Below are 26,960 nucleotides of genomic sequence, written 5' to 3'. Positions count from 1 at the left end.
TTGAAGCGTAAACATTGGCTCTTTACAATGGGAAAGAAATCTCACCAGTCCAGGTTCCTGATGTCAGTTTGTAGGGCTCCCCTGGGACTGTCAGGGCAGCACAAGTATGAGGTGGGGGCAGCTCCTTTCTGGCACTTATCCTTCGATGTACAAATTTTTTGCAGTCAGCTGCCCGCTCAGGGCCACAGGACCCTGAGCACAAACATCGGCTGTTTTCCCTGGGAAACAAAAGTCACCAGTCCAGGTTCCTGATGTCAGTTTGGAGGGCTCATCTGGGACTGTCTCGACAGCACAAGTATGAGGTGGGGGCAGCTCCTGTCTGGGACTTATCCTTTGATGTTCCGATTTTTTGCAGTGAGCTGCCCGCTCAGGGTGACAGGACTCGGAGCGCAAACATCGGCTCTTTTCCCTGGGAGAGAAAACTCACCAGTCCAGGTTCCTAATGTCAGTTTGTAGGGCTCCCCTGGGACTTTCAGGGCAGCACAAGTATGCGTTTGGGGGCAGCTTATTTCTGGGACTTATCCTTCGATATTCGGATTTTTTGCTGTCAGCTGCCCGCTCAGGGCCGCAGGACTCGGAGCGCAAACATCGGCGGTTTTCCCTGGGAAAGAAAAGTCACCAGTCCAGGTTCCAGATGTCAGTTTTTAAGGCTCCCCTTGGACTGTCAGGGCAGCACAAGTATGAGGTGGGGGCAGCTGCTGTCAGGGACTTATCCTTCAATGTTCGGATTGTTTTGCAGTCAGCTTCCCGCTCTTGGCGACAGGACCCTGAGCACCAACATCGCCTCATTTCCCTGGGAAAGAATACTCACCAGTCCAGGTTCCTGATGTCAGTTTGTAGGGCTCCCCTGGGACTGTCAGGGCAGCACAAGTATGAGGTGGGGGCAGCTGCTGTCAGGGACTTATCCTTCAATGTTCGGATTGTTTTGCAGTCAGCTTCCCGCTCAGGGCCACAGGACTCGGAGCGGAAACATGGGCTGTTTTCCCTGGGAAAAAAAACTCACCAGTCCAGGTTCCTGCTGTCAGTTTGTAGGGCTCCCCTGGGACTTTCAGGGCAGCACAGGTATTTGTAGGGGGCAGCTCCTGTCTGGGACCTATCCTTCAATGTTCGGATTTTTTGCAGTCAGCTGCCCGCTCACAGCCACGGGACCCTGAGCACAAACATCAGCTCTTTTCCCTGGGAAAGAAAACTCACCAGTCCAGGTTCCTGATGTCAGTTTGTAGGGCCCCCCTGGGACTGTGAGGGCAGCACAGGTATTAGGTGGGGGCAGCTCCTGTCTGGGTCTTATCCTTCGATGTTCGGATTTTTTGACGTCAGCTGCCCGCTCAGGGCCACACGACCCGGAGCACAAACATCGGCACTTTTCCCTGGGAAAGAAAACTCACCAGTCCAGGTCCTGGATGTCAGTTTGTAGGGCTCCCGTTTTACAGTCAGGGCAGCACAAGTATGAGGTGGGGGCAGCTCCTGTCTGGGACTTATCCTTCGATGTTCCGATTTTTTTGCAGTCAGCTTCCCGCTCAGGGCCACAGGACTCTGAGCACAAACATCGGCTCTTTTCCCTGGGAAAGAAAACTCACCAGTCCAGGTTCCTGATGACAGTTTGTAGGGCTCCCCAAGGACTGTCAGGGCAGCACAAGCATGAGGTGGGGGCAGCTCCTGCCTGTGACTTATCCTTCGATGTTCGGATTGTTTTGCAGTCAGCTTCCCTTTCAGGGCCACAGGACTCGGAGCGGAAACATCGGCTCTTTTCCCTGGGAAAGAAAACTCACCAGTCCAGGTTCCAGATGTCAGTTCGTAGGGCTCCCGTTTGACTGTCAGGGCAGCACAAGTATGAGTTGGGGGGAGCTCCTGTCTGGGACCTATCCTTCAATGTGCGGATTTTTTGACGTCAGCTGCCCGCTCAGGGCCACAGGACCCGGAGCACAAACATCGGCACTTTTCCCTGGGAAAGAAAACTCACCAGTCCAGGTTCCGCCAGTCAATTTGTAGGGCTCCCGTTTGACTGTCAGGGCAGCCCAAGTATGAGGTGGGGGGAGCTCCTGTCTCGGACTTATCCTTCGATGTTCGGATTTTTTGCAGTCTACTGCCCGCTCAGGGCCACAGGACCCGGAGCACCAACATTGCCTCTTTTCCCTGGGAAAGAAAACTCACCAGTCCAGGTTCCTGATGTCAGTTTGTAGGGCTCGCCTGGGACTGTCAGGGCAGCACAAGTATGACGTGGGGGCAGCTCTTGTCTGTGACTTATCCTTCGATGTTTGGATTTTTTGCAGTCAGCTGCCCGCTCAGGGCCACAGGACTCGGAGCGGAAACATCGGCTCTTATCCCTGGGAAAAAAAACTCACCAGTCCAGGTTCCCGATGTCAGTTTGTAGGGCTGCCCTGGGACTGTCAGGGCAGCTGAAGTATGAGGTGGGGGCAGCTCCTGTCTGGGACTTATCCTTCAATGATCGGATTTTTTCAGTCAGCTTCCCGCTCAGGGCCACAGGACTCGGAGCGGAAATATCGGTTCTTTTCCCTGGGAAAGAAAACTCAACAGTCCAGGTTCCTGATGTCAGTTTGTAGGGCTTCACTGGGACTGTCAGGGCAGCACAACTAAGAGGTGGGGGCAGCTCCTGTCTGGGATTTATCCTACAATTTTCGGATTTTTTGCAGTCAGCTGCCCGCTCAGGGCCACAGGACTCGGAGTACAAACATCAGCTCTTTTCCCTGCGAAAGAAAACTCACCAGTCCAGGTTCCTGATGACAGTTTGTAGGGCTTCCCTGGGACTGTCAGGGCAGCACAAGTATGAGGTGGGGGCAGCTCCTGTCTGGGACTTATCCTTCGATGTTCAGATTTTTTGCGGTCTGCAGCCGGCTCAGGGCCGCAGGACCCTGAGCACAAACATCGGCGGTTTTCCCAGGGAAAGAAAACTCACCAGTCCAGGTTCCACCAGTCAGTTTGTAGGGCTCCCGTTTTACTGTCAGGGCAGCCCAAGTATTATGTGGGGGCAGCTCCTGTCTCGGACTTATCCTTCGATGTTCGGATTTTTTGCAGTCTACTGCTAGCTCAGGGCCACAGGACCCGGAGCACCAACATCGGCTCTTTTCCCTGGGAAAGAAAACTCACCAGTCCAGGTTCCTGCTGTCAGTTTGTAGGGCTCCCCTGGGACTGTCAGGGCAGCACAAGTATGAGGTGGGGGCAGCTCCTCTCTGGGACTTATCCTTCGATGTGCAGATTTTTTACAGTCAGCTGCTCTTTCAGGGCCACAGGACTCGGAGCGGAAACATTGGTTCTTTTCCCTGAGAAAGAAAATTCAACAGTCCAGGTTCCTGATGTCAGTTTGTAGGGGTCCCCTGGGACTGTCAGGGCAGCACAATATGAGGTGGGGGCAGCTCCTGTCTGGGACTTATCCTTCGATGTGCAGATTTTTTACACTGAGCTGCCCTTTCAGGGCCACAGGACTCGGAGGGAAAATATCGGCTCTTTTCCCTGGGAAAGAAAACTCACCAGTCCAGGTTCCTGATGTCAGTTTGTAGGGCTCCCCAAGGACTGTCAGGGCAGCACAAGCATGAGTTGGGGGCAGCTCCTGCCTGTGACTTATCCTTCGATGTTCGGATTGTTTTGCAGTCAGCTTCCCTTTCAGGGCCACAGGACTCGGAGCGGAAACATCGGCTCTTTTCCCTGGGAACGAAAACTCACCAGTCCAGGTTCCGGATGTCAGTTTTTAGGGCTCCCGTTTGACTGTCAGGGCAGACAAAGTATGAGGTGGGGGCAGCTCCTCTCTGGAACTTGTCATTCGATGTGCGGATTTTTTGCAGTCAGCTGCCCGCTCAGGGCCACAGGACTCGGAGGGGAAACATCGTCTCTTTTCCTGGGGAAAAAAAACTCACCAGTCCAGGTTCCTGATGTCAGTTTGTAGGGCTCCCCTGGGACTTTCAGGGCAGCACAGGTATTAGTTGGGGGCAGCTCCTGTCTGGGACTTGTCCTTTGATTTTCGGATTTTTTTGCAGTCAGCTGCCCGCTCAGGGCCACAGGACTCGGAGCACAAATATCGTCTCTTTTCCCTGGGAAAGAAAACTCACCAGTCCAGGTTCCAGATGTCAGTTTGTAGGGCTCCCCTGGGACTGTCAGGCCAGCAGAGGTATTAGGTGGGGGCAGCTCTTATCTGGGACTTAGCCTTCGATGTTCGCATTTTTTTGCTGTCAGCTGCCCGCTCAGGGCCACAGGACTCGGAGCGGAAACATCATCTCTTTTCCTGGGAAAAAAAACTCACCAGTCCAGGTTCCTGATGTCCATTTGTAGGGCTCCCCTGGGACTGTCAGGGCAGCACAGGTATGAGTCGGGGGCAGCTCCTGTCTGGGACTTGTCCTTTGATGTTAGGATTTTTTTGCAGTCTGCGGCCCGCTCAGGGCCACGGGACCCAGAGCACAAACATCGTCTCTTTACCCTGGGAAAGAAAATTCACCAGTCCATGTTCCGGATGCCAGTTTTTAGGGCTCCTGTTTGACTGTCAGGGCAGCACAAGTATGAGGTGGGGGCAGCTCCTGTCTGGGACTTATCCTTCAATGTTCGGATTTTTTGCAGTTAGCTGCCCTCTCAGGGCCACAGGACTCGGAGCGGAAACATCGGCTCTTTTCCCTGGGAAAGAAAACTCACCAGTCCAGGTTCCGGATGTCAATTTTTAGGGCTCCCCTGGGACTGTCAGGGCAGCACAAGTATGAGGTGGGGGCAGCTCCTCTCTGGGACTTATCATTGGATGTTCGGATTTTTTGCGGTCTGCAGCCCGCTCTGGGCCACAGGACCCAGAGCACAAACATCGGCTCTTTTCCCTGGGAAAGAAAACTCACCAGTCCAGGTTCCTGATGTCAGTTTGTAGGGCTTCCCTGGGACTGTCAGGGCAGCACAGGTATAAGTGGGGGCAGCTCCTGTCTGGGACTTATCCTTCCTTGTTCGGATTTTTTGACGTCAGCTGCCCGCTCAGGGCCACAGGTCCCGGAGCAAAAACATCGGCTCTTTTCCCTGGGAAAGAAAACTCACCAGTCCAGGTTCCGGATGTCAGATCGTAGGGCTCTCGTTTGACTGTCAGGGCAGCACATGTATGAGGTACGGGCAGCTCCTGTCTGGGACTTATCCTTCAATGTTCGGATTTTTTGCAGTCTGCAGCCCGCTCAAAGCCACAGGACCCTGAGCACAAACATCAGCTCTTTTCCCTGGGAACGAAAACTCACGAGTCCAGGTTCCTGATGTCAGTTTGTAGGATTCCCCTGGGACTGTCAGGGCAGCAGAAGTATTAGGTGGGGGCAGCTCCTGTCTGGGACTTATCCTTCGATGTTCGGATTCTTTGCAGTCAGCTTCCCTCTCAGGGCCACAGGACTCAGAGCGGAAACATCGGCTCTTTTCCCTGGGATAAAAAACTCACCAGTCCAGGTTCCTGATGTCAGTTTGTAGGGCTCCCCAGGAACTTTCAGGGCAGCACAGGTATTATTTGGGGGAAACTCCTGTCTGGGACTTGTCCTTTGATTTTCGGATTTTTTTGCAGTCTGCGGCCCGCTCAGGGCCACAGGACCCTGAGCACAAACATCGTCTCTTTTCCCTGGGAAAAAATCCTCACCAGTCCAGGTTCCTGATGTCAGTTCGTAGGGCTCCCGTTTGACTGTCAGGGCAGCACCAGTATGAGGTTGGGGCAGCTCCTGTCTGGGACTTATCCTTCAATGTTCGGATTTTTTGCAGTCTGTAGACCGCTCACAGCCGCAGGACCCTGAGCACAAACATTAGCTCTTTTCCCTGGGAAAGAAAACTCACCAGTCCAGGTTCCTGATGTCAGTTTGTAGGGCTCCCCTGGCACTGTCAGGGCAGCACAAGTATGAGGTGGGGGCAGCTCCTGTCTACGACTTATTCTTCAATGATCGGATTTTTTGCAGTCAGCTGCCCGCTCAGGGCAACAGGACTCGGAGCGGAAACATCGGCTCTTTTCCCTGGGAAAGAAAACTCACCAGTCCAGGTTCCTGATGTCAGTTTGTAGGGCTCCCCTGGGACTTTCAGGGCAGCACAGGTATTAGGTGGGGGCAGCTCCTGTCTGGGACTTGTCCTTTGATTTTCGGATTTTTTGCAGTCTGCAGCTTGCTCAGGGCCACAGGACTCGGAGCGGAAACATCGGCTCTTTTCCCTGGGACAAAAAACTCACCCGTCCAGGTTCCTGGTGTCAGTTTCAAGGGCTCCCCTGGGACTTTCAGGGCAGCACAGGTATTAGTTGGGGGCAACTCCTGTCTGGGACTTGTCCTTTGATGTTAGGATATTTTGCAGTCTGTGGCCCGCTCAGGGCCACGAGACCAAGAGCACAAACATCGTCTCTTTTCCCTGGGAATGAAAACTCACCAGTCCAGGTTCCGGATATCAGTTTGTAGGGCTCCTGTTTGACTGTCAGGGCAGACAAAGTATGAGGTGGGGGCAGCTCCTGTCTGGGATTTATCCTTTGATGTTCGGATTTTTTGCAGTCAGCTGCCCGCTCAGGGCCACAGGACCCTGAGCACAAACATCGTCTCTTTTCCCTGGGAAAGAAAACTCACCAGTCCAGGTTCCTGATGTCAGTTTGTAGGGCTCCCCTGGGACTGTCAGGGAAGCACAGGTATTAGATGGGGGCAGCTCCTCTCTGGGACTTATTCTTCAATGTTCGGATTTTTTGCAGTCAGCTGCCTGCTCAGGGCCACAGGACTCGGAGCGGAAACATCGGCTCTTTTCCCTGGGAAAGAAAACTCACCAGTCCAGGTTCCTGATGTCAGTTAGTAGGGCTCCCCTGGGACTGTCAGGGCAGCACAAGTATGAGGTGGGGGCAGCTCCTGTCTGGGACTTTTCCTTCGATGTTCGGATTTTTTTGCCATCTCTGGCCCGCTCAGGGCCACAGGACCCTGAGCACAAACATCGGCTCTTTTCCCTGGGAAAGAAAACTCACCAGTCCAGGTTCCTGATGTCAGTTTGTAGGGCTTCCCTGGGACTGTCAGGGCAGCACAGGTATAAGTGGGGGCAGCTCCTGTCTGGGACTTATCCTTCCTTGTTCGGATTTTTTGACGTCAGCTGCCCGCTCAGGGCCACAGGTCTCGGAGCAAAAACATCGGCTCTTTTCCCTGGGAAGGAAAACTCACCAGTCCAGGTTCCGGATGTCAGATCGTAGGGCTCTCGTTTGACTGTCAGGGCAGCACATGTATGAGGTACGGGCGGCTCCTGTCTGGGACTTATCCTTCAATGTTCGGATTTTTTGCAGTCTGCAGCCCGCTCAAAGCCACAGGACCCTGAGCACAAACATCGTCTCTTTTCCCTGGGAACGAAAACTCACCAGTCCAGGTTCCTGATGTCAGTTTGTAGGGCTCCCCTGGGACTGTCAGGGCAGCAGAAGTATTAGGTGGGGGCAGCTCCTGTCTGGGACTTATCCTTCGATGTTCGGATTCTTTGCAGTCAGCTTCCCTCTCAGGGCCACAGGACTCAGAGCGGAAACATCGGCTCTTTTCCCTGGGATAAAAAACTCACCAGTCCAGGTTCCTGATGTCAGTTTGTAGGGCTCCCCTGGAACTTTCAGGGCAGCACAGGTATTAGTTGGGGGCAACTCCTGTCTGGGACTTGTCCTTTGATTTTCGGATTTTTTTGCAGTCTGCGGCCCGCTCAGGGCCACAGGACCCTGAGCACAAACATCGTCTCTTTTCCCTGGGAAAAAATCCTCACCAGTCCAGGTTCCTGATGTGAGTTCGTAGGGCTCCCGTTTGACTGTCAGGGCAGCACCAGTATGAGGTTGGGGCAGCTCCTGTCTGGGACTTATCCTTCAATGTTCGGATTTTTTGCAGTCTGTAGACCGCTCACAGCCGCAGGACCCTGAGCACAAACATCAGCTCTTTTCCCTGGGAAAGAAAACTCACCAGTCCAGGTTCCTGATGTCAGTTTGTAGGGCTCCCCTGGCACTGTCAGGGCAGCACAAGTATGAGGTGGGGGCAGCTCCTGTCTACGACTTATTCTTCAATGATCGGATTTTTTGCAGTCAGCTGCCCGCTCAGGGCAACAGGACTCGGAGCGGAAACATCGGCTCTTTTCCCTGGGAAAGAAAACTCACCAGTCCAGGTTCCTGATGTCAGTTTGTAGGGCTCCCCTGGGACTTTCAGGGCAGCACAGGTATTAGGTGGGGGCAGCTCCTGTCTGGGACTTGTCCTTTGATTTTCGGATTTTTTGCAGTCTGCAGCTTGCTCAGGGCCACAGGACTCGGAGCGGAAACATCGGCTCTTTTCCCTGGGAAAAAAAACTCACCCGTCCAGGTTCCTGGTGTCAGTTTCAAGGGCTCCCCTGGGACTTTCAGGGCAGCACAGGTATTAGTTGGGGGCAACTCCTGTCTGGGACTTGTCCTTTGATGTTAGGATATTTTGCAGTCTGTGGCCCACTCAGGGCCACGAGACCCAGAGCACAAACATCGTCTCTTTTCCCTGGGAATGAAAACTCACCAGTCCAGGTTCCGGATGTCAGTTTGTAGGGCTCCTGTTTGACTGTCAGGGCAGACAAAGTATGAGGTGGGGGCAGCTCCTGTCTGGGATTTATCCTTTGATGTTCGGATTTTTTGCAGTCAGCTGCCCGCTCAGGGCCACAGGACCCTGAGCACAAACATCGTCTCTTTTCCCTGGGAAAGAAAACTCACCAGTCCAGGTTCCTAATGTCTGTTCGTAGGGCTCCCCTGGGACTTTCAGGGCAGCACAGGTATTAGGTGGGGGCAGCTCCTGTCTGGGACTAGTCCCTTGTTGTTCGGATTTTTTGCAGTCAGCTGCCCACTCAGGGCCCCAGGACTCGGAGCGCAAACATTGGCTGTTTTTCCTGGGAAAGAAATCTCACCAGTCCAGGTTCCTGATTTCACTTTGTAGGGCTCCCCTGGGACTTTCAGCGCATCTCAGGTATTAGTTGGGGGCAGCTCCTGTCTGGGACTTGTCCTTTGATTTTCGGATTTTTTTGCAGTCAGCTGCCCGCTCAGGGCCACTGGACCCTGAGCACAAACATCGTCTCTTTTCCCTGGGAAAGAAAACTCACCAGTCCAGGGTCCGGATGTCAGTTTTTAGGGCTCCCGTTTGACTGTCAGGGTAGAACAAGTATGAGGTGGGGGCAGCTCCTGTCTGGGACTTATCCTTCGATGTTCGGATTTTTTGCAGTCAGCTGCCCGCTCAGGGCCACAGGACTCGGAGCGGAAACATCGGCTCTTTTCCTGGGAAAAAAAACTCACCAGTCCAGGTTCCTGATGTCAGTTTGTAGGGCTCCCCTGGGACTTTCAGGGCAGCACAGGTATTAGTTGGGGGCTGCTCCTGTCTGGGACTTGTCCTTTGATTTTCGGATTTTTTTGCAGTCTGCGGCCCACTCTCGGCCGCAAGATCCAGAGCACAAACATCGTCTCTTTTCCCTGGGAACGAAAACTCACCAGTCCAGGTTCCTGATGTCAGTTTGTAGGGCTCCCCTGGGACTGTCAGGGCAGCAGAAGTATTAGGTGGGGGCAGCTCCTGTCTGGGACTTATCCTTTGATGATCGGATTTTTTGCAGTCAGCTGCCCGCTCAGGGCCAAAGGACCCTGAGCGCAAACATCGTCTCTTTTCCCTGGGAAAGAAAACTCACCAGTCCAGGTTCCTGATGTCAGTTTGTAGGGCTCCCCTGGGACTTTCAGGGCAGCACAGGTATTAGGTGGGGGCAGCTCCTGCCTGGGACTTTTCCTTTGATTTTCGGATTTTTTGCAGTCAGCTGCCCGCTCAGGGCCACAGGACCCTGAGCACAAACATCGTCTCTTTTCCCTGGGAAAGAAAACTCACCAGTCCAGGTTCCTGATGTCCGTTTGTAGGGCTCCCCTGGGACTGTCAGGGCAGCACAGGTATTAGGTGGGGGCAACTCCTATCTGGGACTTATCCTTCGATGTTCGGATTTTTTGCAGTCTGCAGCCCGCTCACAGCCACAGGACCCTGACCACAAACATCAGCTCTTTTCCCTGGGAAAGAAAACTCACCAGTCCAGGTTCCTGATGTCAGTTTGTAGGACTCCCCTGGGACTGATTTATTTAATCTCTCACCGAGAGCATCCATTCTTTGTGATGCATGTGAGGTCACACACTGATTTACCAGGTGAGATTGCAGAGGGGAATCGCAAAGCAGACTCCCTTGCTGCACCAGTTGAAAAAGCACGTCTCCGTGATGTTTTTCAACAGGCAAAACTGAGTCACCAGCCTTACCATCAGAATGTGCCAGGTCTGATCTGACAGTTCCAGCTAACACGGAGCCAGGCCCGTGCCATTGTGACCAGCTGTGTTAATTGCCAGCTCCAGGCCGTGCCATCATTGGGCATGGGGGTAAACCCCAGAGGCCTTAGCAGCTGTGAGGTATGGCAGACAGACATCACACACATTCAGAGTTTTGGTTGCCTTGAATGCGTTCGTGTAAGCGTGGACACATTCTCAGGTGCAGTGTGTGCCTCTGCTCATATAGGACAAAAGGCTGCACATGTCAAACAACACCTAGTGCAAGCATTTTCAGTACTGGGGTTGCCAAAAACTATTAAAACAGATAATGGCCCAGCGTATGTATCCAAGGAGTTTCTGGAATTTCTCCAACAGTGGGGAGTGGAACATAAGACTGGCATTGCCCACTCCCCCACAGGTCAAGCTGTAGCAAGCGTGCACACCAGACGCTCAATCAGGTATTGAAGAAACAAAACAGCTCAGCTCCGTGGATGCCTCCACGAGAGAGGCTCTGTAAAGCTATGTTTACCATAAATTTTCTGAACTGTTCATTTGAAAACATGAGTCCACCTGTTGTACGTCACTTTAACAGTGGCAACCAGTTCAAATTGTCTCAGCATCCCCCGGTCTTGATTAGGGATCCAGAAACTTGGGAAACCAAGGGTCCCTATGAACTTGTAACCTGGGGCCGTGGCTATGTGTGTGTAGCTACTCCCTCAGGCCCTCGGTGGATTCCCCAGAAGTGGGTGAAACCTTTTGTCCCCAGGAATCCAGGTCAGACAGAAAGGGGACAGGAAGCAAGTAGCTGATGCTTCAAAGAGAAGACGCCTCCGGATGGAAGAAGAGGAATGTTCCTAAGCATGAACTCCTTCCGGCAGAGACTGAAACTTTAACATGTTCTTAAAATGTTTGGTTTTGCCTTTTAGAGAAAACCTACCCCCCACTCAACCCTGTGATGAACCCCATGCAAGTTGTCATCCTGCGAATGCTGAAAAGAATGTTTAAGGGCTGGGGATTCACGGGGTGGTGGACTGTGAGAACCCCGGGATTGATTTGGGGCTCTCGTGTGGTGGTAAAGTCTCTCCTCCAACCCGCGCTTCCAAAGAAAAACTCCACAGCCTCTTGTTGTCCGGTCTCAAGGTAGTTTATTGCTAGCTATCTAAAAGATTGTCCTCGCCCGCTGCGGCTGCTTTGGTCTGCGGCCCAGGCAGAGGTACACACTCTCCTGACACCCTCACTGTCCGGTGTCTTCGTCGTCTCTCTCCCCGCCCAAAGCTGCTACTATCTTTTATATGATATATTACGTACTATATGTTTATAGATTTTCCCCAATACCTACTATCTACGTTACAATGTGCTTTTCTACTCTAAACCAATCTGTGAATGCCAACATCACCAAGAACATGGAGGTAAGGAAGAAGAAGGAGGAAGAATAAGATAAGGACCACTTTCCTCCATCTTAGAACTCCTGACCCCCCTGTACAAAGTGAAAACCCCCCTGTACAGGTACTAAAACCCCCCTGTACAACACTAAAAAATTTTACCCTCTAATTTGTGACTACTTTTACTATACCATCTAACATTCTGTGACTGCTTGTTCCACCCTCAAAGTTGGTAATTCATTCCATGGTTCAAACTCAAAATCACAGCTGTTTTCAGCTGCTTGCCAGGGTCTAAAATACTTCTGACCAAGGCCTGGAACCTCTAAAAATGTCTGAGGGACATTTTGGGTTCCGACATCTCCCCTCTCTGTTTGAACCAGAAACACCTGCTTTACCATGCTGTTCAATGTCTTTCGAATACACACGAAAATGCATGGTAGAACAAGCAGAAGAACTACAAGCCCTATAAGAATATAAAATGCTATTTTCGAAAGTTCTTTCCACAATGGTGAGATATCAAAAAGGTTAAACAAACTATCCCACCAGGACCCTGTAACTCTGTTCAATTTGCTAATACTACTTTGTATTTGTTTTATATTTTCATGAATAGATTTTGAATGATCGGACAAGTTCATGCAGCACATCCCCTCAAATTCCTCACATCCGTGCCCATGTGTCAGCAGCAAATAATCAATTGCCGCCCTGTTTTGAAGCACTGCTTGCCTTGCACCGCTGATGTCTGTTAACATGTCACTCAGTGCAAACGAAATGGCACGACTGTGTTTACTCAACCAACATGCTATATGATCCAATTGTGTCAAGGCCACCCCTGATGCTGTTTGGGGTGAGAAAATTGCTATTGCAATTCTCTGAGCCTTGTTCCAGGTAGAAACATCATCATCACAATTTGGACTATATTGTTCAAGGGATCTTTTTTCCTTGTGTGTCTGCTTTTGTAAAGTTTTCAAATCAGGTGTTAACAATGAGAGTTCCCCGATGCTGCATGGACCGCCCTTGATTTTTGCAGGGATAGCAGGCCAAATTCTGTCCCCGCAAATGAAAAACATTCCCTTTGGTAAAGTGGCTGGGTGTTGAAGGGATGGTTTGCTTGTTATTTTTGTGTGATTGCACCAAGATGATGCATTTTTATAAAAAGGCTGATTGGGAGTGACATCTATTGTATGATTATCTGTCTTTGCCACTCCTGATGAATTAAATTTGATGCACCATTTCATTTTTGTTGATCCAAAAATGTCCAATTCTGGAGGTTCCAAGTGAGCCACAGGAAGGAACTGTGTCCAAACTTGCCATCCTTCCACAGGATCCGAAAAAGTTTTCAGAATCTCTGGAGGGATGCTTTTTGGAATTGGCCATTCCTTCACTGGCACACCTACTAAACATGTTGAAAATGGTTTTCCTGGCTTTGAATGAGTCAGACAAATGCTGTCTAGACCCGCTGCCTTTGCCAAAGTTTCCCACACATTTTCCTTTGGTTGTTTCACGGGAAAGTCTGTCCAATTGCCCAAGGCAATAGGCAAGAGGATGAAGCACATGAACACTATCTGCCTGAATTCCATGTCCATGCCCCCACCCTCTGTGAGAGACCCTGCAATGCAGCAACACCCAAACAACACTTGATTTCCCAGGAAAAGAAAACCCCCCAAGTCTCTGGGTGATCAGTCGTTGTCTGATGTGACGTCTGCAGTGTTGTCTGCCTTCGTCTGCGTGCTTGCTTCTCTGCTTCCCGGGTCCACGTCCACTTGCGTCTGCACCCGATAAGGTTTCACGTGCCTCGCCGACACCCACTTCGGTCCTCGCTCTGTGGAAACACAAGCGAAACCCTTGCCCCAAGTTATTAATGTAAATGGACCTTCAATTTGTCCCGATTCTGGATTTCTGATCAAAACTAAAGGATTTTCCCTTAGCTTTGCTTGTGTGCTGTTTGTGAAGTGCCTAACAATTGGTGGAGTGGGTTCTGAGAAAGAACCATTTAAAAAATTCAATACATACAGAGCTTTGTTCAACCGCATGTGTGGTGTTGCGCCTGCTTCCCCTCTTTTCTGTTTATCCAAGAGGGATTTCAGGGTGTGATGTGTTCTTTCAATGATTGCTTGACCTGAGGGAGAATAAGGAATACCAAAAATGTGTTTGACTCCCCATTTTTTCAGAAATTTGTCAAGCACCTTGCCTGTGTAAGTTGGACCATTATCTGTTTTTATTTCTTGTGGCACCCCGAGTGATGCAAATGCTTGCAAAAAATGTCTGCAGGCATGTTCTGCAGTTTCCCCTGTATGTAGTGATGCGAAAATTGCTCCTGAAAATGTGTCAACTGAAACATGGATATTTTTGAGCTTCCCAAAAGATGGGTATTTTGTCACATCAGCTTGCCACAGCTGAAGACTCTGCAATCCCCTTGGATTGACAGCTCCTGTGGATGCAGGAGGCTGCACAAGCTGACAATCTGGGCAAGCACTGATGATTTCCCTCGCCTGACTTTTAGAAAGGCGGAAGGACTCCATCAGCGCCTGTGCATTTTGATGGAAAAATGCATGGCTCAATTTTGCCTGCTCAAAAATATCTGGCAATGCCTGTGATATGGTCATTGTGAGCCTATCTGCGTGAGCATTCCCTTCTGCTAGGAACCCTGGGAGTGAGGAATGTGCCCTGATGTGTGCAACAAAATATTTGTGCTCTCTATTTTCTAGAATTGTTCTCATGCATAACAAATATGAATATAAAATTTCATTGTCAGTGTGTTTCAAAAGTGATCCCTCTAATCGTTTGACCACATTTGCAACATATGCTGAATCTGTGATCAGATTGAGAGGTTCCTGAAACAATTGAAAAACCCTGACCACTGCTGCCAATTCCACAATTTGTGGTGAACCCTGTACTATTTTTATGTCTGATTCCCATTCCCGTGTTTTTGGATTTTGCCATGTGACCACTGATTTGTGAGTTTTCCCTGAACCATCAGTGAATATTGTCATCCCTTCCACTGGTTCCTGGCTTATTTTTGGCTTTTCCCTGAAACTCACTTTTGCATTTAACATCCTGTGCGCCGGAAAATGAACTGTACAAATCCCTGGATATCCTAACAAAGCAATTGCAAGATCCTGTGATTTCTGCATCGCCCACTCAAAATATACTTTCTTTAAAGGTACATGAATGACTGAGAAATCCCTGCCTGACATCACCAGCAATCTGGTTCTCGCCTTAATAATAATTTGTGCTATCATTTCTAAATCTGTAAGAATTGTTTTTGAGGGCCTGTAAGCTAAAAAAACCCACTCTATCAACAAAAGAGGGTCCATTTGAGACAAATCCCATTGAAAAATCAACCCATATAACTGTGCTGTTTCCCCCAGCACTGCTAAATGAAAAGGCAATGATTCCACAAAGCGATGTGCTTGTCTCTGTTGAATCATGTCTGTGATCTTCTCAAGATCTTTTCTTGCTTCAGGTGTCAGAGTTCTGGGAGATTTGATGTTGTTGTCCCCTCTCAAAAGATCGAGCAGTGACGAGATGTCATCATTGGTGATTCCCAGGATCGGTCTCATCCAGTTGATCTCCCCCAAAAGCTGCTGTAAATCCTGCAGATTGGTGACCTTTGTGTTGATCTCCAGCTTTTGTGGCTTTATTGTTTGCTTCGAGATTTTCCAGCCCAGATATTTCCAAGGTGCAATTTCTTGTATTTTTGGTGCACTGATTTCCAGTCCTGCCTTTTGCACCTGTGCAATCACACAGTCACGAACCTCTTGCACCTCCTGTTTTGTCGGTGCTGCAATGAGCAAATCGTCCATATAATGAATAATTTTTGGTTTTGGATGCTTCTCTCGTGCTGGATGCAATGCTTGGGCCACGTACCACTGACAAATGGTTGGAGAATTTTTGAGACCTTGCGGAAGAACTGTCCAATGGTACCTTTGCAGAGGTTCTTCTCTGTTGATGCTTGGGACAGAAAATGCAAAGCGTGGAGCATCATCTGGATGAAGTGGAATGCTGAAAAAACAGTCCTTGAGATCGATGATCACAAGTGACCAGTCTCTCGGGATCATTGAGAGAGATGGGAGTCCAAGCTGAAGTGGTCCCATGTCCTCGATGACCTCGTTGATTTTCCTGAGATCATGAAGCAGTCTCCAAGACCCTGAAGTTTTCTTGTGAATGACGAACACTGGAGAATTCCATGGGCTGTCTGTGGGTTTGATGTGTCCCTTCTGCAGCTGTTCCTGGACCAGCTTTTTCAAGGCACTCAATTTCTTTCGCTCAAGGGGCCACTGATCCACCCAAACAGGATCATTTGTTTTCCAGGTCAGCTTCAGAGTGGCGAGTGCCACAGTGACCCCTGTCAAAAATCCAATTCTAATTTCAGTCCCCATTGTGCCAAAAGGTCCCTTCCCCACACTGTGATGGGCTTTTGCACGATGAAAGGACGGATGACTGCTGTTTTCCCTCCCGGGCCTCTGACAACGATTGCATTTTCACTCTGCATGCATAGGGAACTTCCTCCTATGCCTGTGAGAGAGCCCAAAGGTGCGACCAAGTCCCATTCCCGGGGCCAAAAAATGTATGAAATAACTGTAGCATCTGCTCCTGTGTCAAGCATTCCCGTGATAGTAATTGTCTTTTCGTTACAAGTCAACTGACAAGTAACAACAGGCCAATCTCGGCTCACATGTTTCACCCAAGATGCATGCACTTCTGCTTGATCACCAGAAAAAGAGTCCCGTGTGTTGAACACTGGCATGACTTGCCTTTCTGGGTGAGATGGCAAAGCCATGGCTCGAGCAATTGGTGTATTTTGTGGAATTGTCAAAGGTGGTCGCAAGGCTTTTGCTGTGACCATCAGCTCCTCATTACGGTTTGCTGAAATCAAAGATGGGTAAACAACAAGTCCAAGAATGCTGCTTCTGTCTCTGGCCATTATGAAAAAATCCTGCCTTTTCCAAGAAGTCCCTGTGACACCTGTGGGTATCACTGCATGGCTATTGTCCAAAAAACACGTCAATTTGGAGGTTGCCAGGACGCGTTGGAATCCGGGTGGTACCAAGTCTGGGTCGCTGGGGATTTTGGAGATTGCTCTGCCGAAGGATTCTGTTTGTTGTTCCCCGAGGATTGCTCCTGCTGATTCTGTGTCACCGCCAGAATTTGTGTCGGTGCGCGCTGGCGTCGATTCGCGCTCTTTTTCCCGTTTCCCGGAACCGGAAGAGGTTTTCCATCCACGTCTGTCTGTGAGTGGCACTCACTCGCAAGATGTCTCCCTCTCCTGCATCGAGGACAGAGGTCTGGTGGCTTGTTGGGCTTTGCAAGTTGTGGGCAGTTCCTTTTAAAATGTCCTTGTGCCCCACACCCAAAGCACCGTCTCTCTGCACCGGTGTTGCCCTTTGCATAATTTGCAAGAACTTCCTTAACACGCTTTTCAATTCAATCCCCCAAGTGTTCCTCCATGATGGAAGCAACATGTTGTGGTGTTCCCACCTTGCTGCACGCCTCGATCATGTCCGCCAAGGTGGCCTGGTGTGGCATCATGCTGATGATTCGCCTGCACTCTGGGTTGGCATTGGAGAACGCGAGGCTTTTGGTCAGATGTGGTTTCGCCCCCTCCTCGGTCACCTGCCGCTCCACTGCCTGAGAAAGACGATCCACGAACGAGGAAAATGGCTCTGAAGAACCCTGCTTGATCTCGGTGTAGATGTTGTCCTGGACCCCCGCCGGAGCAATCTGAAGAATTGCTCTCCGTGCCGCCTCTTTGATGTCGCTGAGCACGTGTCGTGGGAGTCTCACCGCCTGCTGAGTTGGATCGTCCTCAGGAGGATCACCGGCAAGCTGCACCATGGTGAGGTTCGCGTTTGGCCCACCTTGGTATCTGGCTCTCAGCTCCTCCAGGGATCTCCGCCACGCCTTCTGCCAAATGAGAGCTTGGGTGTCTGTAAGAACTGATGTTGCGAGATATTTAAGATCATATGGTGTTAAATCATACATGCCAAAAATACTTTTTAACATCTGTTTGAAATATGGTGATGACAACCCATTGTCCCGAATGGCCTTAGCTAAATCTTTGATTGCTCCACGATCCAGGCGTTCCCATCTCGGGTTTTGGCCCTGAGCATCATAGTTCACTGGCATCACTATGTTTCCCGAACCCTGCAATAAACCTTTCTCCTTCTCCAATTCTGCCCGAATGTCCTGCCAGTCCACTTTCGCATCCGGCAAAGCTGGAAATTCTGTGGGTACTTGCCTGTAGAGTGGAGTCATCTGAGGTGACTGCAGCTTTGATGCAGCAGCACTCACCGATACCAACGGCGTCTGCGGCATCTGTGAAGATGAAGGCTGGGTGCCTCCGGAGAAAAGTGGAGCACCTGCTGTGGAGGAGAACACATGACTGCCCTGCATTATTTGGAAAATTTTTGGAAGATGAACCAACAGCTCTGGCTGCGACTCCAAGGCTATGCTTAAATATCGTAAAAGAAATTCAACAACCCTTTTTGATACTGAAATTCATTCTCCCTGCCCCGAAATTTTGGCAGACCTTGATTTTGGAATTGTCCAAGCTGGGACACCCTCCGAGGCAGTGATGCGAATCGTGTCATCCTGTTGTTGAGCCCCAGCAGAAGTGTCCTGAGTCCCACACTCTTCTGGAGTCAGCGGAGATTCCTGCTGTCGTGCAGATGCAGCTCTTCTCATCCTAGATTTTTTCTTATAAGAAGCTGGAAAAAAGTCTTGAATTGTCAAAGTCCCACTACTGTGTGATACCTTGCCTTGTCTGACTGGGTCCTGTAAAATCTGCTGTAATGCTGCCGCCTGACCAACTGAGGTCGGGACTGCACTTGGCTCTTCAATTTGCACTTCTGATAAATATTTGAGCATCTCTTCTGACAACTGATTCACATTTGCAAACCCCGTGGTAATTCCTGATAAATGTTTGAGCATTTCTCCCCATAACTGATTCACGTTTGCAATCCCTGCACTCTGTGAAACTGACTCTTGTAACAACTGTTCTATTCTGCCCATGTCTGAAGCTGACAGGGGTTGGCTGTGGGCTTGGGCTGACTGTTGCCATGGGAACTGCAACGGAACCGTGCCCTGAGGAATGTTTACATCCTGGCCACGCCCCGACTCTGCCTGCGTCATCACGGGGGTGTGGACGCCTCTGCTCCGACTCCGGCTGTGCTTTCGCCTAGCTCCACCCCGCACTGCCTCAGATTCAGAGCTACTGTCGTCCTCCCCGAGACTGACGCAACTACTTTCCTGATCCCACTCTGGCCCTGATGTTTCCGCCTCGCTTTGCCCCTCTCCTGGCTCTGTGCCAGCACCCACAGCCCGCGTGTGCCGGCTCCGCCCCGCCCGCGCCCGTGCCGCGCGTTCCAGATGCAAAAAATCCCCTCCCCCCGTGGCTTCCGGGTCCCGCTCAACCTTCACGCGCATGCCCGCCGCCTGAGCTGCAGCGAGGGGCGCCTCCCGCTGTCCCCCTGCCGCTCCCTCGGCAAACGCGGCTGCCGCGGTCAGGGAGCCGCTCTCCCGCGCCATCCGGGCGGCCGCTTCGGCGGCCTCACGGATTCTCGACATCGAACGCGTCACCGGACGCTCAGAGCGTCCCACCGCTGCACTCGCACCCCCCGCTTTCGCCCCTGTCCGTCCCGCCCCCGCCCGTCCCCTCGCTTTCGCTTTCTGCGCGGGCTGTTTTGAACTCCCAGCCTGCACAGATGCGAGAGCACTTTCCTCTCCCTCCTCCCTCTGCTCAACACTCACGCACGCACTCTCACCCACTGGGCTGCTGCCGGCGCCCCCCCACACCGCGGATTCGGGGGCCGCGCCTGGCTTGCTTGCCTCCATCTGGGGAGTCTCCGCGTCGGAGGAGCATGGGGACTCTCGGGACACTGAGGAGCAGTGGGAACTTGGGGATACGGGACGCGAAGGGGTATCCTCTACTATATCTGTGGTGGAAGGACCTGTCCCGAGCTGCTGGCTGGACTGTCCCCCCCCCTGTTTTTCCCCAGGAGCCGTGGCTGCCTGACTTGAGCTGCTGCATTGTGCGAGTGACTCTAAAACTGTTCTCGCTGAAGGTAGTAGTTCTGCAGCAAGCTTATCTTTCTTTATAGTTCGATAATATAATTGCTTATTAACTTCCTGCCAAAAATTTGGCTTAAACAACAAATTTAAATCCGAGGGTGGGAAATTACACCTCACCCACAATAACAACATTTTCAATTCTTTTTGAGTGATCTCTACCGGATGGGCAGAGATGATGCCTTGTAAAGCAGATACTATTTGAATTTCCTCCCGGGAGAATTCTCGTGGGACAGATACTGTCTGAGCTTCCTCTTGGGAGAATTCCCCCCCCATGTTCTTAATTTTGACCTTTCTCACCAAAATCTGAGTCAGCCCGAGGTCAGTCCGGAGATGGCACTGTTCACTGTCCAGCAGGTCACAGGTGAGAGATCCCAGGCGCGCTTCTGGGTCGTCTCCTCCCTGGAAAGTCCCCGAGACGAGTTGTCTTGGTGAAGGTCAAGTTCTTATCTTGAGCTTCTCATTCCCTCTCTTCTTGGAACTTGTGGAGAGTTTGTGCACTCTGCTGTTTTCCTTTTTTTGTTTTCTTTTCTGCCGCTGAGGGTTGGAGGCTGTTTTGATGTTTCTTCTTGTTGATGCCCACCCAGGGACGCCAGGTGTGAGAACCCCGGGATTGATTTGGGGCTCTCGTGTGGTGGTAAAGTCTCTCCTCCAACCCGCGCTTCCAAAGAAAAACTCCACAGCCTCTTGTTGTCCGGTCTCAAGGTAGTTTATTGCTAGCTATCTAAAAGATTGTCCTCGCCCGCTGCGGCTGCTTTGGTCTGCGGCCCAGGCAGAGGTACACACTCTCCTGACACCCTCACTGTCCGGTGTCTTCGTCGTCTCTCTCCCCGCCCAAAGCTGCTACTATCTTTTATATGATATATTACGTACTATATGTTTATAGATTTTCCCCAATACCTACTATCTACGTTACAATGTGCTTTTCTACTCTAAACCAATCTGTGAATGCCAACATCACCAAGAACATGGAGGTAAGGAAGAAGAAGGAGGAAGAATAAGATAAGGACCACTTTCCTCCATCTTAGAACTCCTGACCCCCCTGTACAAAGTGAAAACCCCCCTGTACAGGTACTAAAACCCCCCTGTACAACACTAAAAAATTTTACCCTCTAATTTGTGACTACTTTTACTATACCATCTAACATTCTGTGACTGCTTGTTCCACCCTCAAAGTTGGTAATTCATTCCATGGTTCAAACTCAAAATCACAGCTGTTTTCAGCTGCTTGCCAGGGTCTAAAATACTTCTGACCAAGGCCTGGAACCTCTAAAAATGTCTGAGGGACATTTTGGGTTCCGACAGTGGACATCTATTGTTAGATCAATTTTGTTACTCCTTGTTATTCTGTCCCTTGTAACCTTGGCCTTTGGGATCCTGCTCAGGGTTGAATTGAGCCCAGTGAATTCCTGTAACCTTGTTTAACAAATAAGGGGGAGGTGTTAAAGTGAGCTCATGGGCACCCTGTGCCCCCCCTTCCCCGGGACCTTGTGACTCTGATCAAGATAACCCCTGGACCCTCCTTTCTACCCCAACGGGGTTGGCGGAAAGCCAGGAAAGCCCACCCTGTCCAAAGCCTATATAGACCCCTGACATTCCCTGTTCGTTCTCTTTTTTGCCCTGCTCTCCACATGGACAACACAGAATAAAGAGAGCTGTACCAACCTACCCTGGAGTAAGAGCCTCTTTTGAATATCTTTCCCTTCTCCTGATATTCCTCCCCTCACAGCCCCTTATCTCTGAGCTAGTTGGATTAATCGGGGGGCTTCGTGAGGGGGGGAACCACAGTCTGGTATGGCTTATACGTCCATCTCCTCTGCCTATGGAATTGCTTCCCATAGCAGGTATATGTGATCTTCTTGGTGACGAGTACAGTGGTCATTCCAGGCTTGCCTTCTATTTCCCTTGTCACTCCTTTTTTACTATTTTATTAGGCAATGTCCCAGGTTGAGAAGCAAGATATTTTCTATTGCCATCTGTGTAGCAGTTGTCTTCTGCATAGTTTTCCTTATCTCGTCTTAATGGGCCCATCAATGTCTTACCACATGACTCAGAGATAACTCCCTCCAGGAGCCATTTCTGTTTATTGGGTAATCAAGGACCCACCACATGACTCAGAGAGGCATCAGCCAATTGTGAGATGTTCCGCCCAGTGGGGAGGTGCTAAGCATCCTCACCTAGATATATTCTGGGGTTTGAGACCAAGCAGTCAGCCTTTCCACAGGTTCCCAAGAGAACACAGCTGGGGTTTTTCCACTGGACCGACTACACCTTTTCTACAGGACCACATCTGCCATTCCAGGAGGACTGCAGCCACTCCAACTTTGACTGCTACCACCGCACTGGCCAAAGGGGTGTCAGGTTGTATTCTGACTTTGTCAGTGGGTTTCCTTTTGTATTATTGCATGTATTTTGTTTCTTTTCCCTTTTCCCAATAAATTGTATTGTATTTCTGACTTGGAGTCTCTCACTGATTTTGCTTTCAAACCAGAATAGGCAAGTAGTTTTTGACACTCCTTAACTGTGGTTTCCCACTGTTCCTCAGGTATCTCACAGTCAACAGGCACTAATAATTCCTGTCTCTGTTGAGGCAGGACGGGAATGAAAGAACTCCAGTTCAGAAGGCAAGAAGAGAATTATGTATTTCAAATACATCACTCTTTTATAAAGAACATCGCAAAGACCAATTTCATTGGTCTTAAAGTAAAAACATCTCATACCATTGGTGCACTGTGAATAGCTGTGGAATTGTGTTATTATATGTTCTATTATGTATAAGGTCATTCCATGTATCCCCCCGCGCTCTGTAACGACCTCCCGGGTTCTCCCATTTCCCCCCCGCGGTCTGCCTTCCCGAGGAAGTGCCGAGTCACTCTGTTTACGTCTCTCAGACCATCTGTCAGCCACGCGGCAGGGTCGAAAGGCGACCTGGCACCCTTCCATCTGTCCATCTCCCATTGGACCCCTGCACCCCACTATCCCCAAGTCCCCCCGTGGCGTTATCTCATTGGCTGCCCCGGGTTTCCCCTCTCGAGTATTTATAGAACGGGTTGGGGACGCCCCAGTGCTTTTTCTCCCACCTGGCCCCTGTTCGCTGCTGCTGCCCGGCCCGCCGCCTCTTCTCCCGCCGGATCCCTGCGTGCTGCCGCGGCTTTTTCTCCCGCCTGGCCCCTGTTCGCTGCTGCTGCCCGGCCCGCCGCCTCTTCTCCCGCCGGATCCCTGCGTGCTGCCGTGGCTTTTTCTCCCGCCTGGCCCCTGTTCGCTGCTGCTGCCCGGCCCGCCGCCTCTTCTCCCGCCGGATCCCTGCGTGCTGCCGCGGCTCTCTCTCTCTCTCCCCGCCCCTGCCGCAACCGCCGCCGCTGCCCCAGGCGATCGCGGCCACCCCGGACTGCCCCGCGATTGCTGCCGCAGCCGAACCGCTGCTGTCGCCGCTGCCGCGGTCGCCGCGGCTCCTGCACGTGTCGGCAGCAGCGCCGCGGCTCCACACGCCGCCTCTCCTGGATCGCGGCCAGCCTCGGAGCGCGCCGCCCCGCCCCCAAATCGGCCAGGCGGCACGGACAAACTCGAACTTAGCACACAGCAGATTCTCGGTTTTTGCCTCCCCAACCAAGCCGTAATAAACCGAGATATCGCCCGCGGGGGAAAAAGTCTCTCTCCTTTTATTCGCCTCGGGACTTGCCTCGCTCCCAGACCCACGCAGCACCGGCAGATACCCGCGAGGGTTCGCCGGAAAACACGGAAGTTGCAAGCGCTCCCCCCCCCCCCAGAGCTAGCTGGGACGAAAAGGGGGACAAGAGAGAGCCCTAAGGCAGTTGTGGCATCCAACGCGTTGCTTGGGAGCTCCAAGCACACGGACTGAGGACCACCGAGCCCCGAAAAGCTCGTTGATTTACCTCGTGGACGTTACAACACCCTCGCAAGCCGTGGTTCCGTTTTAAGGAGCCAGGGCTTCCAGAGGTGTGGTGCCGGCACCTTTGGCTAGCACCGCCGAAGCTCGGCCCCCCCACGGCAAAAACTTCGCAGCTGGACTTTTCGTTTCACCTTCGGACGTCGCCGGACCCGTGGTGAGTTACCGGGGTCCCCCTGGGCTGGGTACGCCTTGCTCCCTTTGGGGTGAGTTTCTCTTTCTCCCACAAGAGGGCGATAAGAGCCCACATTTTGTCTCCCGCTTCAGGGAGTGTGTAAAGGCAGGCTTCCCAGTCTCCGACAGGTGTCTTTTTTTTTCTTTTGATATTTTACCAGCCGCGAGGGTTGTGACACGCCTTAACATCGACATAATGGGTGCAAAAATGTCTGTGTCACAGGAGAGAATTTATGTTCAAACCCTAGGAATTTTAGTGGGGGGAGGGAAGAAATGTAAAAAATCAGACGTGAAGCGTTTTGCACGGTGGCTTCTGCAGTCTTTCCAGGACCTGTCGCAGGAAAATTTGTACCAAGTCCAATTCTGGGACCGAGTGGAAAAAGAAATTGCCCAAAAAGAGGATCAGTCCCTTTCAATTTTTATCCACCTCGCAATTCAATTGAAAAATATTGTTAAAGATAACTGCGAAGGGAAGCCAGAGCCACCGCAGGGCGAACGCTGCCTCCCAAGCCCCCCAAATCCCCCAAAAACCCTCTCCGATCCCTCTCTCCCTAGCCCGGGGATTCTCAGACAGGCATCCCGGCAAAACGAGCCGCAGGCAGATTCTGGCCTCTCTGCTAACCCCCAGGCTCCATCGCAGGACGATGCTGGCATCGCCCTGCACCCTTCCCCTCCCCAAACCTCCTCTCTTAGCAAAGTTGTGAGTTTTAAAACCCCAGATCCCTGCCCCAAGGCACAAGATGGAGGAGACCGCATGGCATCCCCCTCCCTGCGTTCTTTGTCTCCTAACGACCCCCTTCGCCCTCCAGCCAACCCCTCCCACTCCCGAGACTTCTCCACCCACCCCTCCCCTCCACCCCCTTCTGGCACCTCCCCTAATGAATCATTCAGCAGTCCTCCCTCTGACCCCACTCCTAGGGGTGAGATAACACCAGCCACACCCCCTAGCCCTGGTCCTGCCTCCGCCCTCGGTTCCCACGACCCGCCCTCTGGTTCCCACGCCTCGGTTCCCGAGGGAGGGGGGGGGGCGGAGGAGGAGGGAGGGGGGAGGGGGGAAGCCGCGACCTGCCGCAACCCCCGCTTGCCTTTTCTGCCGCACCAGTCACCTACACCCCGCGGCAGAGGGGCAGACCCTTGGCACAGTGGACCCCTATCCCACAGACTGTAATTAGAGATGTTTGCAAAGCCCAAAAAGACTTTGGTCGGGAAAGTGAATTGTTGCCTTTATAAGGGGCAACGTGCGACCTGGTTCAGGTGAGGCAGCACGGCGGCCTGGTCTCTCCCAGGCCACTCGGGCTAATCAACACACGCAGATACCAATGTGGCAGACGGTCGAAAAGCCTTTATTATCTCATCTCGTGGGTTTAAATAGTCTTGGGGGTCTTTGCTACGTCAGAGGGGGGTTGGGGGGGTCTCAGGGGTTAGTCGGGAGTGGAAATTTACCGGGGCAGGTGTGGCTACATGCTTCTGGGGCTTCAGGGGTTAATAGCTAACGTGGGGAAGGGAGAAGGGGAGGGGTCTATCTTTCCGTGACATCCCGTGATCTTCCGCTTCGCCTGTCCCTTACCTACCACATCTCCCCCCTCCTTATCATATACAAAATGAGGTAGTCGTAGATATAGGCACTGGGGTGAGGTACAAACTTGCAACTTGTTAAGGAAAGGGTGGTTTGGTAAATCTGGGTAAATTTTTCAAGGCAGGTGTTGAAGGCTTTAGCTACTGACTGTGTTTGCAGTTTTTGGTTTAAAGCATTTGTTGGTGGCGTATGAACAGAATGTTTGCCCTTTCCAGACGGGCCTGAACAAACAAGACTAGTTTGTTCAGCAGGCATGGTCCTATGGTAATAGCTAAAAGCAGTATTGCCAGCGGACCTACCAGGGCGGAAATTAAAGTGGGTGTGCAGCAGTGGCTCTCATAGTCTCACCATGTGGGGGTCCCGACTGCCACAGAGGCAGAACGTCCCCCACACCCCCGGGGGCTCTCTCCCCACTTTTATGGCTAGGGTTACCCAGGGGTCCCGTATCGGGGCATTCCCTGCTGACCCTGCGGCACAGGCGCTGTTATTTGCGGTGGGAGGAGGCTGGGTTCGCCCGCGCGCTCCCCCTCCCCCCCGTCTTGTGTGTCCGGGGGCTGGGACCCGCATTCCTTGGTGAGACGCCCTTTTCTCCCGCAGCTCCAAGGGGTATTGTGACTGCTTTTCGGTGCGGCTTAGAACTCTATTTGGTTTTGTTTTAAACTGTGCTGGTTCAGTTTCTTTTGTTTTGGAGTCCCGGCCGGCCCCCGCCGGCTCGGAGGAGCCGGCAGAGCTGTCGCCAGGCTCCGCGCCGGAAGTCAAATGCCAGTGCACTTCCGGGGCTCCGCGCCGTTTTGTCCGGCCCCGAGCTCGCTCCTCCCCGTGGGGGTGGGGCCGCTCCCGCCCCCCCGGCTCGCCGCGCCCCCCGCGGGGGGTGGCTTTGCCTTATATGGTGGCGGTGCCCGGCGCGGCCGCTGATTGGCTCCACGCTCCGTGCCGCTCTCCGCACGCGCCCCCCTGAAATCGCGCGGTTTCTGAGTTTTCGCGCCGAGGATACCCGGGCCCCGCCCCTCTCTACGGCTGCCGGCGCCATTTTTAAAGCGGCAACGTGGCCGGGCGGTTAGCGTCTCTGCCCGAGCTGCGGCTTCCGCGATTCTGGCTTCTCCTGTCAGCTCCTGCCAAAAGCGCTCCGCGCGCTGCTGCGTCTCTGACAACGGATCGCGGACCGGCGGCGGCGGCGGGACGGAGGAAGCCGCGGTTTCTCGGGGGTATTTTGCGGCGGGGGTTTTTTGGGGGTTTTTCGCGGTGGGGGTGTCTCGGGGGGCTTCTGCGGCGGGGTTTGGCGCCGCTCCGCTCGGTGCGCCGGCGGGGAAGCGGCTCGGAGCCGCGGCCGGGTCCGGGTCCTGGCGGGAGCGGGGCTGCGCTGCTCGGAACACGCCGCTCCGGGCTCCGGCGGCAGCGCTCCCCTGTGCCGGGCTGGGCTCAGCTCCGCGGCGGGGCCGGGCTGGGCTCTGATCCGGAGAAGGGGGTGACGTGCCGGGCCCCCCCGGGTCTCCGTTCCCGGGCGGATCCTCTTAAGGGACGGTCTGCGCTTTCGCCCCCCCCCCCGAGCCCGGGTCTAACTAATAAACACGTACGCGCTGCACTCCGCGTCTCCTGTTTTTCTATTGCCTTGCGCGGGGCCTTTTCTACCTTGCCCCGTGC

Source organism: Taeniopygia guttata, chromosome W (genome assembly GCF_048771995.1).
Source record: "Taeniopygia guttata chromosome W, bTaeGut7.mat, whole genome shotgun sequence".
In the NCBI taxonomy this organism is placed as follows: Eukaryota; Metazoa; Chordata; class Aves; order Passeriformes; family Estrildidae; genus Taeniopygia; species Taeniopygia guttata.
The sequence above is the reverse complement of the archived record's forward strand: the minus strand, read 5'-3'. Positions refer to the sequence as shown.